At 32.8% G+C, this 14,129-nt stretch overlaps 1 protein-coding gene across 1 annotated transcript in view; it reads right to left on the bottom strand.

Moving 5' to 3' along the window:
- The window catches only part of LOC123709573 (ADP-ribosylation factor-like protein 4C), a 39,122-nt gene extending 25,615 nt beyond the window's left edge, over positions 1–13,507 (bottom strand). The window contains exon 1 of the mRNA XM_045660985.1: positions 13,038–13,507. The gene's annotated coding sequence lies outside the window, so the exon portion shown is untranslated. The remainder of the gene's footprint in view (positions 1–13,037) is intronic.
- Between the last annotated feature and the right edge of the window lie 622 nt (positions 13,508–14,129).

Here is a 14,129-nt window from a genome sequence, read left to right as displayed (position 1 = left end):
TGTGCAATGTGAATGGATTGCACATTCGAGTCATACACATCCGATTTAACAGGAATCGCAAAGTAGGTACAGAACGTTCCATGTTTAAATTGCTAGGAAGAGTGGAGCCTGCGGGAAAACAATGTCGGTCGGGCGGCAGAAAGGAGAAAACTTTTGAGTTGACAAAGGCGTGAAAAACTCTTTGTTTGCGAAATAAAAGCAAATATACCATCTGTGCAATGAATAATGCACTTTATGGATTCACTGCATACATAATATAATTTGAAGGAAGAGAATAACTGACCTGAAAAATTATGACTAGTGTTTCAATGTTTGCTTTGAAATTGGAATAAAGAAGATTTAACGTTGCGCATTGCTGAAACGAACTTTTTTAGTTTGTAAGAAAACAAATACAATTTTTGGCTTGTGTCTAAGTATATAGCTGTTTTAATTTTCACATTTCTGGGATTATATGGTTTCAGGTCAAAATCATGGTGAGTTTTTTATGAATATAATGCGCAAGCAACCGGTCATGTGGCAATTTAAAAAAGGAACATATATTTGTGTAATTGAGTTTATTGTGGACTGATATGATAAGAGAAAATATGCATTATCATTGCTTGTAATAATATAATCGTGTCCATTATGTAAGAAAAATACATATGTGTTGGCGATATTGTTTATAAGTCATTATGGGAATTTTAGTTTTTATTTATTCACACTTCGTTACATTTGTACAAAAACAAATAACATAATACATAAAAATTATAAGGGATGCAACGGTCGGCCTTATCGCTAACAAGCGATCTCTTCCAGGCAACCCTAGTAAGGGAAAAGCTAAAAAAATAAATATGACGGATAAAGTGCAAGAAGTCTACAATCAAATCTTATAAAGAAATATAGAATAACCTTAAAATAAATCTTATCTAAAATAATAATAAAAACTTCTTCATGACCTTAATTTTCGTAAAATGATCTACTGTATGCAACTTTCCAGGAATTGGTTATATAAAGTTAAATTAGATAAAGTTTAACAAAAGGCTTTTATTATTATAGACATGAATACAAATAATACAATTATTTCATTTTACCCTATTACTACTAAGATTATAACAGAATCTCATGAATTGTAATAGAATTATAACTATCATTGTTATCGTTATTATATATATTTTTGTTATTAATGGCTTCAAATCTCTTCGAATCAACCGTGGTAGGGACAAGAAGAAGATGGCGCCAAAGAAGATTCACTTCAAAAAATATTAATAAATCAAACTAAAAACCTAACCTCACGGACTCATGAATTGCTGATAGCATGATTGAGGAAGCTGGGATATGGTTAAGAAACGTTTATGCAGAAGAGTTTTTAAAGATGTTAGGCAGGTAGGTAGTATGAAGTCGGTCAGCCTATTCCATAACATAATGGCGGAAATCCTAAACGAACGAATTGCCTAAGAAGGATGAGCTGTGAGATGTTATTTCCAATAAGCATCTATTGAAGGAGCGTAACATATAGTTCTAAGGACCTGAGCGTCACGTCTGAGTCGAATATATTAGATAGCCACTCGAGTTGCCTGCTGAATTTAGACACAATCATATTTCCTAAGACCAAATATAAAAAGTATGCAGAAATTCCGCAGGCGATCGATCTTGGTAAACTCTTCATTCATATCAGAGGTGCATGAGTCCGCGTGATCGAGTATATAAAGTAGAAGAGGAATTGGGCTAATATAGTTTTAGTGCGAATAGGAAGGTAATTAGAAAGACGTCTCAGAACATATTAGTGGCGTATAGTTTGCGGCTGACTTCCTTTACACGGTGACCCCAGGACAACGTTTGGTCGAATAAAATACCAAGGATTTTAGCGGCTTTATTAATTGAGCCAAGGCCACGCCGTCAAGGTAAACAGCCAGGGAGCTGAGTCCATTTGACCCTTGAAATAAAGAAAGGGCCCTCGATGATAATGACTTGGCTCTTGGCAGGATTCATTATAAGATCAAAGTCTTTACTCCAATTTATATTATATATATTATGAAGATCATATTTTATTACGAATTTTATATTTTATTATTGAATAATTAATTGAAAAATAAATAGATTTAGGTGAAAATTAGGAGAAATTAGAAGAGTCAGTTTTACATTGTAGTATGTAATAACATTTTAATTTTTTTCTAGTATACTAGAAGGCAAGAGCGTACAAGAAGCCCAAAAAGGGCAGTCATCACAGCTCATGGACACCCATTTTAGTAGGTGCGTTGCCGGCTTTTGAGGGAGGGACTTTATATTTAGTTGTTATATATGTTGTGATACATCTGAGCATTTTAGTGTGACGTAAATTAAAAGAATTTGTGATGTTAACATTCTTTCTTGTCACAGATAAATAAAAGGTATGTGCGCACCACAAGCGCGTGCCAACAATTCGATTGCCACATTATATCCGCTGCACACTGTATGAGTGATTCCAGATTGAGAATACTTTAGTGCTGCCAGCTAAAAATATATATAACCTACTAGCATTAATATCGAACGAATAAGTATCGCAATACAGTGAGGAAATGCTGCCAGCTTTAAAAGTACACTGCCACAGGGAGAAACTCTTTAATTTTGAATTAATTTTCTTTGTATTCATTTTTATTTTTTAATTAAATATGGAAGCCGTTATATCATACTATAGTGTTTTAAATACGCTTGATAAGATTTATTGTAATACATTAACTACTGTATTTTAAAACATGAAATTAATATAAATCGATTATCATCAGTCAGTGCAGATAGTAAGATTGGCGGCGTCAAATTCAAGGCGTTTTGCGATAATGTTAAGGTCCAAAATCGGTGATAAGTCGCCCCCATCACATCGTCACGCTCGTGGAGTGTGCCGCACAGGTATGTCTGAATGCAATAACACGGTATTATTCGATTTTAATGTAATGTTACGCACTTAGATAGAATTGCAGAGGTATTGCCGAGGGATTTACGTAACATATAATCGAGAACCGTTTTAAGGCCAATGATGTTACCTTTTAAGACTGCACTTTGCAGCCACTTCCGCCGTTTTATAATTTTCTTTTTCGCACGATTAATTCTTATGATTTCTTGCTCCGGTGTATGTTTTTAGTATCCAGCATGTTACCTTAAGTGTGATACGGGGAACTTTACCATTTCTCATTATTAATGTGATTAACTTAAAGACGATAGACCAAAATATAAACTTAAATATTATGTAGTTAAGACCAGTGTTGGCCTAGTGGCTTCAGCGTGCGACTCTCATCTCTGAGGTCGTAGGTGCGATTCCTGGCTGTGCACCAATGGACTTTCTTTCTATTTGTACGGTGGAGAAAAACATCGTAAAGAAACCGGCCTTAGACCAAAAACAAGTCGATGGCGTGTGTCAGGCACAGGAGGCTGATCACCTTTGCCTATTAGATTGACAAATGATCATGAAACAGATACAGAACTTTTTTTTTAATGTTATGTAGTTGAAAACTTAACTATATTTAAAAATTTGATGGACCTTTCTTGTGAATTCTTCAACGACTGTTCATTATATGACATTTTTAATGACATTTTCCATCAAGATAAAAGTAAAACTCAAGTCGTGTTTGAAGAAAGTTAAGATCGTTATGATAAAGTAAATCATATTCAATGACAGGTAGACATTCCCGCTAAAGAGATTTGAGATTTCATCAGAATTTGTAGGAGCATGTGGCTCGTGTTGAGAGTGGGTGTGACATAAATATCTCGCGAACTCTTAATTTAGACACACTCAATGTCAAATGAAAACTGTTCTATCTTAGGACATGGCCGATTTCCTGCCTTGATTAATGGAAATGTGGTTCAAACTGAAAGGTGGCGTGTTTGTTTATTTATAGCCTCAAAATAAACTCAACACAATTCATACGATACACAATGTGTCTGTGATTTGTCGTAAAGGACTATCTTCACACTTCACGATAGAAGTCAAACAGAAACTTCTGATGTTTCGTTCTGACTTCAAAAAACCCGAACTATCTCATTATTAATCACTTGACATTGACATTTCTAGCAGGTGAGCTTTTGACCATTTAACAAGACTATCTCTGAAATAATGTCATTTTTTAAATATTATTCATAATGTAAAGGGACCAAACCGACGAGTAACGCGGTTAGTTTGTACTTAAATTCAACTAAATCTAAAGATATAGGGTGGGACTTGTCTGAGTCCATTAGTAAACTTCCAAGGACATTTAAAGTGTATCCGAACGCTGCACGACGTTGCCAGTAATCTGTTTTAAGGAAACCCAAGTTTAAGAGCCTCATATAATCTCAATAGGCATTTTCTCGTAAAACATTGTATGCGTCGAGTAATCTGATTACGCCGAAAGAAATACAAGGCTATTATCAGGCAATGCCACTTAAACACGTCCAAGCGCTCCAATAACTCGGCCATTTAAGACAATGGGTGTCATATATAGACCAATAACCCCTCCTCTAGGTGACGCATGAATAGAAAGTACCCCTGTTTTCCCCCTATAAACATCATTATCGTCTACCAGACGCTACAGGTTCTGGACATCGTTACTTGCTCGTTTCATCTTAGATATCTTTAATGTTAAGTAAATATGTATTTTTTGGATCTACCTCATTTTAATTCCATAAAAAATTATTTTAAGTTAGTTAATTAATTTGCCTTTTAAAGGACTAACCTTACTTTTAATATAGAAACTACTTTCCGAGCCGAGTGATTTATAAAATTACTTTAAGAACATGTTGAAAAAAGTTCGCTATCAGAAATATAATTAGGTAATAAAGCAATGTAATTCACACACATTCAGTACTCTTAAATAAAATTAAACGCTTTTATTAATGTATTATTATGTAATGTTTTGTAACTCAATTTTATAATTATCCCAGTGAACCAGTTCTACGGCACGCGATGCGATCGTTTCAAACTCTTTAAATTTCCAGTTAATGGAAAATTATACTACTACATATAACGTGAAAACTAGACAGGTGTATGTATTATTTTTATGAAACTGTATAGATAAAACAAAGATACAGAAGACATATAAGGTAAGTCAAATAGACATGTTAAGAGTTTAGAAAAACATAAATATATGGTAAATATTTATTAACTATGGGTCTAGGAAAATGATAAACGTTCGCAAATCTAACAATAAACACTATACACGTATGATAGGTGTATGTATTATTTTTATGAAACTTTATACATAAGTTAACATAGAGGTATAAGTCAATTGGACGTGTTAGTTAGAAAAACAAAAATAAATGGTAAATATTTATAAGCTGTGTGCCCCAAATCTAGGAAAACAATTATGTCGTACAACGAACATAACAACCGACTTGTTTATGGCGGTATAAAGGCAAATGACGCACAAAACTCGTCCTCGGTGTAGGAGAAATTGTAATTAAGTTGTTTGAAGATATAACTGCAAAGACGTCGTAAATATACAGTTATATAGTAATATTATAATAACTTAACCAATAATTAATATAGTATATTTGTTTTTCAATAAATATTAAGTTAGTCTATAATATAATAGAAAACTAATCATCCATAAAGGGAACGAACGCCGCCAACGGATATCCCATGGGATTTACAGGACCTCACACCTAATAAAGGATAATCATTCCTAAAGGACACAGTCTCTTGCGACAACCAATCATAATTTATATCAATTCCTGCAAGCCTTGACCCTATATTGTTTGAGCACGTAATATTCGCCCGTGCAAGGTATCCATATAATGAATTTAAAAGCAAAAAATGTTTAAAAGTAAAAAGAGAATATTGAGATCTCAAATAATTATTTCACACGACGAATAAGTATTTTGTTTATAATAAATATAAATATAATAAACTTAAAGAAACAAAAAAAGTTTCATTTAAACACGATACGTATGTTGCTTTGAATGAAATCTTATTATTTTTTAAACAGAAATACATATTTTTTGAAATTACGCTACTTTGGCTAACATCTATTTCTTAAGTTATTCGTTTCGAAATAATAAAATAAGTTGCATGAGGAAATGAAAAACGTTTACATCTAAAAATGATTTGTAGTTACGAAATGTTCGATAGTCACGGAATAAAATGCACGATAAAAGTGTTTCAAATTTGATTATTTTATAATAGTTATCTCTGTTGTAAATGTTAATCATTTAGCTTCCGTTATTTAATGATCGGTTTTATAAATGATTAAAAATAGATCTTTATGGCTGGTAATCTCTTGTTATATAAATAATCCCACTATCATAGTACCTTTCAGAGTATACAATTTAATAAATTAAAATATACAAAAAAGAAATAATTCGAAAATGGAATAAACGTTTGAAACTTGTTATTAAAAATATAAATAAAAAATGACAATTTGGGATTCTTAAGTACTTTACTTAAAAATCCCCAAATCAACATACTTGTATTATTAGTAAGCCCGTGCATCACGATTGTTGGAGTGACAGAAGCTAGACTACACACATTTACACAGAACACAAATTAAATACAAGGCAGTAGGAAAGTCTACATTGTATTTAGCTTGCGCGAATAAAAACAGCCTCGCTTACCACAAAACATCGAGAAATAAGTTTAGGTTATCTGTTAAGGAAGTATTATATAAATAACTCGTAAACAACAAAATATGAAAGAAATAATGAAAATATGAAGTAGCTTAAAGAAGAGAAAGTATTTACCTCATAACTGAACTGTTAAGTGATCGAAGAAAACAATGGGTTACATAAGAACATCAGCGAGTACAATAGCGTTCTGTGAAGTATTAAAAGCTTTTTATAACACTGCTATAAGTATTAACAGCGCGAAAGTGCATAGATCATTTGCTATTTACGCATACAAAACTATGAACATTTTTTATGTCCGAGATGGTTATGGTACACATCCTACAGCCTGAGGGCAAAGGAGTACGTACCTAGTTCAATTTCTGTTACTCGGGTGAGACGTGCGGATTGTACCCATTAAAACCGATGTCCGACCGCACCACAGAGGCCATCAGGTTTCCCTTTGATTACGACCGGAGCAATATAAATATATTTCCGGACAATGTCCTTAGTATCACTTAACAAGGGCTCATTTTCCTGTCATAATTACATATTCCAGTTTACAAAAAAATAAAATACCTGACATATTGTTTGAAACAAAAATTGGAGCTTTGTGATATAGAAATTTCATAATAAAGACTCCCTAGTATTAGATATTCAAACATTTATAGCGAGAAGCCTGGTACCTGCCTGGTACCGATCGTTTATACTATTGCCTACGTTGCACAAAAAATAACGCAAAGCTTTTAAAAATTTGTTTGCGAAACATTCAGTAGTGAATCAAATTTTTCCAGCGCCGCTATTAATAGCCAAATATTCATAGAAAATATGCTATTTATAGTTATAAATAAATATCATTGAGCTGACATTATCAAAATTATATTACAAAATAAATTTAATATTTAAATCTGACAATATTAACTAGCACTATTTGGCGAACTTGGCATCTAAATCATTAAAAAATTTTTTTAACAACGACCGAATATGTGTAATTCGTTTGGGACGTGACTAAGAAATTAAATTTATTCTATTGTTTCTAAAATACCTCGATAAAACACAAAGCGGTCACGAACTCATGATACCTACTCCTACCTACGTATATTGTAAGCCTCATCTTCGAAGTAATATTAAAATGGACAGTTCCAGAAACGAGGTCAGCTCCGTCCTTACACAAAAGAGTCTCAATACTCAGATTGATCTTGGTCGATATGAGGTTTCATAATGTATGAGTAAAAGGATATAATGTGCTAGAATTCTAACAGTATTAAACGTATTTAATTTATTAAAGATCAATTGTAGTGATGAAATAGTAAATAAAAAAACTGGACAGCTGGTTAACGATAAAAACAAACTAAATCAGTATTAATAATGTCAATAATCAGTGAATCAGTGGTGTCAACCAACTACAGAACTGTTTTTTTGTATGTTAGACAAAATACGAATAAATTCTTTAGTTATAAGAATGTTTTATGAATAACGTGACTTTTTTATGTATAGAAAAATACACACAAATAAACGAATCTTACTTCCGGTGTTTAGAGAATTTTATTCAATTTTTATATTTTGGGAACGTTAGTGACGACGTCTGTTTTGTGAAATTCATATTATGGCCTACAAACATAGATCGTAGAATATTAATTTCGCTAATACATTCTTAATAATGTATGCGCATTTAATTTTACACGATATACCCTGGGTCAATTATTCGTCCATATGACAATGTCAGTTGACAATGACATTTGGTATACGTCAGCTTCGTTTTCAAATACACTGACGTCTGGCCGCTTAAGATCAGACTCGAAATATGTTTTAGTATTCTACTACGTTAACAATTTGATTTTACGTATTATTCGCTCATAATGCGCTGTTAAAAAGGATTAGAGATAAAAATAAAATATTATGCTTATTATATTTATAATATTACTATTAGCTTGTCTAAGCAGACAACTAATTAGACGGTTTCCCACGCAACAGCCCACGCTGCCCATAAGTTTAATGGAGACAGACTCAATAAAGATATATGTACATCGGCAAATACTGGTGTAATACTTTTTAAAAGAGATTGCTCACATGTTCAATAAGAAATATTATCTAATTAAATCGATTTATATAACTAAAAGTGGCTCGTGGTTTGGCCAAATATTTCTGAGACTGTTTCTTAATGGACAGGTAGGTTAGTCTTACGTACCTGACACGCGACAACGTCTAAGGATTCCTCACATTTTTCCCATAGGAGCATATGTTTATTGCGAACTAAGACGGATTTTCACAATTACCATTAGTGCAGCAGTAGGACGACTTAAGGAATGATTGGCGCGCCTAACGGAATATTGCTCCAAAACATATGAATAAATTTAAGAAAATTTTAAGAACACACAACAAACTTACGTTATTAAATAATTAAATTCGAATCTTACCGCCAATAAAACGCTTACTAATAATTGCATTTTACCGTGAAACGGGCTTTTGGGACACATTTAAAAACTTTTTGCAAAGAGTTATTATCTTTTTGTCTTATAAATAAACATGGTGTAGGCTCCAATAAAGTATTTTGTCCTGTATCTTAATTGACACGAGAGATAAGATTGAACTGTCTTTTTTAAAGTAATAATAATGTTTTGTATGTATATTTTTTTAATAGTAGATAATGCAAGCTTAAATTCGCAACCAGCCTTTTTTTAAAAGCTAATGAAATATTAATAGCTCAAACATTATTAACGAGAAAGAAAGAAGCCGACGATAACAATTAGTGCCGCGTATTCGTGTCAACAATTACTGATGTTTATTTGTTTTAGCAATTTCAAAGCAGTTTTTGTCCTCATAACTTTTGTTTATATTTTTGTTAATATACGAAACAATGTTTAAACTTATTAACGTTAAGGTGTACAACGGTTATATATTATCTTGGAATATGTATAACAAGCAGTGTTGGCCTAGCGGCTTCAGCGTGCGACTCTCATCCCTGAGGTCGTAGGTTCGGGGCTGTGTACTAATAGACTTTCTGTATGTGCACATTTATCATTCGCTCGAACTGTAAGGGAAAATATTATGAGGAAACCGGATTACCTTAGACCAAAAGTCAACGGCGTGCGTCAGGCTTAAAAGACTGATCACCTACTTGCCTATTAGATTAACAAATGATCATGAACAGATACGAGTCCCAGACCTAAAAAGGTCGTAGCTTTATTGATTTTTTTTAATTAAACATGTTAATTAAATATATAATTGGTGACAGAAAAAGCACATTTGAACACAGCATATCGTTTTTGATTTCATAGAACTACGCTTCACTTCAATATAACGATGTATGTTTTCGCATCTTTAAAAATCTAACGAACAAATCAATTATCAATCATGATTTGTTACGGTAAGGAAGTGTGCCTGATTTTACAGATAACTGGATATTACTGTTGTACCTTTATTACGGTTTAAAATAGATCAGAAGTCCGTTAAGCATTTGTTTGATGTCGGAAATCCGTAAGGTAAACATTGTTATTTAATGTTACACGAAACAGATTTGCTTTCGAAGTAGATTTCAAATGAATGATGAGAATATATTGTAAAAATGCATCGTCATACTTTCACAAAATTAGGTAACGTAGAAAGGTACAGAAATACAGGTGTTTGTGTGTAAATATTACATTACGTGTTATTAAAGGCACTCGGAACCTGCCCGCCTATGTATTGGAGTCTTTAAGAGATTTTAGGTCAAAATTTGTGTTTTAATCTATAATATTATACAAATACAATACGTGTTTGCGCGATGATTTCTAAAAAGATTAATTTAGCAAAGATTTGTCTGTTTATCTTTGCATAGTAAGTTTCATTAAATAAAAAATATGTTGCACATATATATAATTGAAACCGAACTCGTATCGCTTCGATGAATATACAGCCATTAATCTTCAAAGAGCAATGGAATGTTTGATCATTCAACAGTTCATTTTTAACGTAAAATGGATGATTCAGGATACAGGTATGTGATGACACATAACACTTTAAACTTTGTGAAATCTTTGTGAGTCTTAATATGAAAGACATATCTCTTTTAATATAACTTTTAACGTAGTTTAAGGTCTGATGAGAATTACAATACGAGAATCAGATAAAGGTCTTTAAACTTAAAATAAAACAAAGAGACTCCCGGTGACTCCTAAATGGGAGAAAATGTGTGTAACGTTTCTTTATAAAATAAGAACAAACGAAAAGAAAGAAAAGATTTATTTCGCATATGGAAGTGTCGAGCGTCACGTAAAACGAAGAAAAATAAATGCAAACACTAAGCATCAATGTAGAAAGTGAAGATAACAATACCGTCGATACTTAAAGTACTCGCCGTGCAACTAGAAATTAATACTTTAGAATGCAGCAGATCTGAAGAAGCTCTCTTTCAACTGAGTCGGAGTTGCAACGGTCTTAATTGGAGAAATCTGCGCGCCATTTGCATTTTAACAATTGAAATTTCTTTCAGAGCAATGTAGACTTATCATACTTAAATTCCTATAAATTTCTTAAAGGTATCAGTTTGTTTTTATATCGAGCGATCAACAACATCGATATAATAAGAACAAGTTACTTAATGATATTTTATATAAATAAGATAAAGAATATATGTCATTTATAAGACTATTTAATAAGAATAAGAATATTTGTCATATGTAAGACATGATACAGATATTAGGCATATATAGTATCATATAAAGGCATATAAAGTAATCCTACAGCTAACATAAATTAATGAAACAATAATCTAATTCTTGAAACTCCTTTTCATAAAACTGATTTCTATCACTCCTCCTTCACTGTGCAAAGTATCTTATTATGGAATTCCTTAAGAATGGATATCAGACGAGCTCAGTCTCTAAATTTATTTAAAAATCTTCTTTTAATCATTTTTATTCTGCCTCGTAATTAGCTACTACATATATTAGATTATATTAGACATATTAATTGTGAGTCAATTAACCTTTGGTAGAGCTTTTACATGTCTGTTATTCCATATTATTATTTATATTTTTTCTTTGGATTTTATTTTATTTAATTTTAGTTATAGTTCCATGTTATTTGAAGTTTTTTTTGTTAATTAATTATGCACTTGTTGTACTATACCCTCTGTAGGTGTTGCTTTTTTATTGTCTCACATTAGGGTTAACTGGAAGAAATCGCTTGTTAGCGATAAAGCCGCCGGTTGCCTAATAACTTATGTAACCTACTTACGTTTTGTTTTTTTTTATTTGTATAATTATGTATATTATGATAACAAAGTATAAATAACAAAAAAACAAAATTTAAAAACTAAAATAATATATTATTAAAAGGAGTCCCTTTAGACAAGGTTCCGAAGATACTGGCAGCGTTCTCCCTTTGAATAGCTGGACTAATTCGCTGTCCGAGGTAGCTGCCAGCTCTTCGGTCTCCTGTGATGTCGACTAACCTTTTTGCCATCACTTGCTCGTCTCGTCTCTCGGCTTTTAAAGGACGATTTAAAAGCGTGCGCATTAAAATACCCATAACATTGATTAAGCGTAAGGTACATAACCTTAGGTATACTAAATAATCCCCAAGGTAAGAATTTTAAATCTTAACGTGTGCAAAGGACCAGCTGGTAAAACTGGTTGCCTTCCCTAAGCGGTCAGGTGTGTTCGCATGCGAAGATTACAGGAATTCGCCAAATGCAGTAATATGACCAATACAAATAGTTTCAAAATTCGTTTCGTTTATTTTGTTTGACTTAAAATTTAAAAGCAAAAGCGTTTTTATAAATCTCTATAAAACATAGTTTGTAGACGGTAGGTATTGTATTATAGACAAGCATAAAAAATTTAAATGTTCCTCTTAGTTCCTAAAGTTAACATTAGGTATGTTTATTTATTGTTATGCTATATTTGTTTACTCAATTAGGTACCTATCTCTATAAAAATTAATGATACCAATGAAGATCCAGGCAAAGATTCGGCAGGATTTCAAAATTGAGATACCAAATAACGAATACCTCGAATTGCTTCGCCGTTATTTATACCTACGTGATTAAATCTTATAATATTTTGTTGTTTGAATCTTCTTGGAAGTGCAGCTGTCTCACAAAATGCGTCATTATTTTGTACCATTTGATTTATAACCTTCGACCTTTTTGTATCTGTTTGTATTGCCAGCGTAAGTTAAAACATCTTAGTTTCATCTACGTGTTTATAGTATAGGGAAACAATTTAATTAAAAGGCATGTCATTATTTCCTTGCTACAAAAGATACTTCAAGAGCACCTTAATCATTATTAGTCTAGCTCCTAAACAATAGACTAGAGCTGCATGAGATAAGGAAGATATTATCATAGAACGTTGACATCTAGCGTGTTTGTTATCGTTCTCATTGTGTTCTTTATCAGAGGAATTACGTAATTATTATAGAGCTTATCAGATAAAAAATATTGTTTAGTAAATTTTGCAGATGTTTTCTAGAATTTTGGAAGTTCATCTTTGTATGTTTGACATTCATGTACATAGTATATAACTCACCAAAGTTAAAAGACAGGTTTGTATGACAGGGCCAATCAATATGCAGCAGTGGTGTAAACCGCACGGTAAGAGCCCTCAGTAACTCCCTTCTGGACATCCACATACATAGTTATCGATTTGCATGCTTTTCTCTATGCGAGATCACTTCACGTTTACTTCAATCAAAACACAACTACCGTGATATATGAACGGGACGATCAACCTTTTCACTTGTCAATAAACCACCCATGTAAAAGGTAAAATACAGTATTTTTATAACATTCGTACAAAATCTAATATTAGGCCGACAAATTTCACTTCAAACTCGTATTGATTGTGGTCGGATGGAATAAAACAATGGTGAACACAGCCAAAACAATGCAAAAACGCGAGGCGTGCACAACGCGTGCCGCCTCGCTAGCGGGCACCCCAGTACTGAACTGACAGAGCGGTAGGGACGGGGACAAGCGCGAAGTGCGTCGGAGCGAGTTGGTAAAGATTGCCGTGATGCATTCACACGCCTGATGAATTCGACCGTCTGTGAACAATGTGATCCATGCTGTGTTATTTTCAGCATCACGTCAATGCTCTGTAAAAGCAACGTTCGCAAACAAGCGACTGTACTTTAAATACGTGGCACTTCAACGATCGTTAGACTGTTCGCAGTAATTCCTAGAGCTCGATTCAACGGTAATACGCTATATAGGTATATTACAATGAGAGTATAATTATAAACAATAATCAAGTAATGCAAAGTAAGTAATCTGATAAATAAGCTTGATAGTAGCTCACTTCAAGTGAAATTGTCAGTACTCCTGTGTAGTTAGGTAGATATGTCTCGCCTTTACGTCGTCCATCTTATCGGCAATGGCGACACGCAAACCTTATCTTTGCTACACGTACCTACATACAATACTGCATAGCCCGATTAATAAATAGAAATAAGAACCCAATGAAAAATATTTGTATTAATCCGTAGAAAAATTGATATCACGTACAAAAAAGAAAATATATCAAAATGTTTTTAAATAGGTATTTTTACGAAACATTTTGGAATCATCCAGTTTCATAACCGGATATTGTCAGTACTTTTGAAATTTAAATAGGTTTTGT

This window comes from Pieris brassicae, chromosome 5, assembly GCF_905147105.1.
Source record: "Pieris brassicae chromosome 5, ilPieBrab1.1, whole genome shotgun sequence".
Lineage (NCBI taxonomy): Eukaryota > Metazoa > Arthropoda > Insecta > Lepidoptera > Pieridae > Pieris > Pieris brassicae.
This window is presented reverse-complemented; position numbering and strand designations above follow the sequence as displayed.